This window comes from Stegastes partitus, unplaced genomic scaffold (genome assembly GCF_000690725.1).
Source record: "Stegastes partitus isolate 25-593 unplaced genomic scaffold, Stegastes_partitus-1.0.2 Scaffold2787, whole genome shotgun sequence".
NCBI classification, from domain to species: Eukaryota; Metazoa; Chordata; class Actinopteri; family Pomacentridae; genus Stegastes; species Stegastes partitus.
The window spans coordinates 2,620-3,792 of record NW_007580518.1 but is presented as its reverse complement, the minus strand read 5'-3'; the positions used below and the strand labels follow the sequence as shown (position 1 = coordinate 3,792).

Below are 1,173 nucleotides of genomic sequence, written 5' to 3'. Positions count from 1 at the left end.
TGTGGAATAAAGGCATCAAGACTTATCTGTCGTTACTTTCAGACAAAAGCTGCCTGAATAACCTGAAACAAGGGTGGGATGACAGAGTCTTCACCAGTGCTGGAGGTAAACAGCTACTTTGTACATGTCCAAAATAATACTGTCCACATTAAATAATGTGTATGAGACAATTAAATGTTAAGTATTTTTTCTTGTTTATCAAAAGGGACTCAATGGTGAAGATTCATTTATTGAACTTCACTGTGAGGAAGAAGAGGTCCCTCCATCAGCACTATGTTGTGGCTGCATATATAACTGTCAACGGACTGACACAGGTGATAAAGGTCCATTTTATGTAATTCATTGTTTCAGCAGAAAGGCACAACTGGACGTGTAGTCCGTAGTGGTTCTAAATACGATCATTATTGTTATCAACATGATCATTATTATTTCCACAGCCTCTCGCCCTCATGTAGAGACCACAGTGTACAATACCAGCAGTGATTTAGTGTCTCAGCGTTTGGACACTCCTGCTGGTGAAATGGAGGAACACATCGTGATCACTGCTGTGCAAGAGGCAACGGACACAAGCAGCTCAGCGCTCATCAACGTGGGATCAGAGGAACACAGCTCCTTCCAGACCACTGAAACAATGCAGGATGAGATCATGGACACACCTGTTGTGACACCTGCACACGCAAGTAAGAAAATATTTCTGGGGGGCTGACATGTAAATCATTCTGACCAATTCTACACCAAATCTCCAACATACAACAGTTGAACATGGCTCTGAAAGCTGCAAAGTAGATCAAACAACACAAAGCAAAATAAAGCCAAGCACTGTATTGTTCTCTTCTTCCTCTGGTTGATGCAGATTGCAAATACAAATATGTGCACTGAGCTGATGAACTAAGACTGATATTTTGACCAGACACATAGAACTAAGTGACATCAGATATGACAAAACAAGCTGCGAGAAGCAAAATGACCATTATCAGAGACCCGGCAAAAGCTCTAGCGCTGGACCAGGCCTCCTGGCCAAGGGCGCCATCGAGGCTGTAGATCCTCTGTTGCACCCCAGGGGATTCTACTCAACATAATTACTCGTTACAAAGAAGATCGGCGGATTCCATCCAGTCTTGGACCTAAGGGGACTGAAAAAATTCATGAAAATTCTGCCTTTCCATATGTTGA

General features: G+C 42.7%; 1 long non-coding RNA gene across 1 annotated transcript in view; it reads left to right on the top strand.

The window, feature by feature from the left end:
* Window positions 1–894, top strand: part of LOC103375692 (uncharacterized) — a 7,520-nt gene extending 6,626 nt beyond the window's left edge. The window contains exons 3-5 of the long non-coding RNA XR_521238.1: window positions 43–105; window positions 206–314; window positions 438–894. This is a non-coding gene — a long non-coding RNA (uncharacterized LOC103375692). The remainder of the gene's footprint in view (window positions 1–42; window positions 106–205; window positions 315–437) is intronic.
* Window positions 895–1,173: the final 279 nt, after the last annotated feature.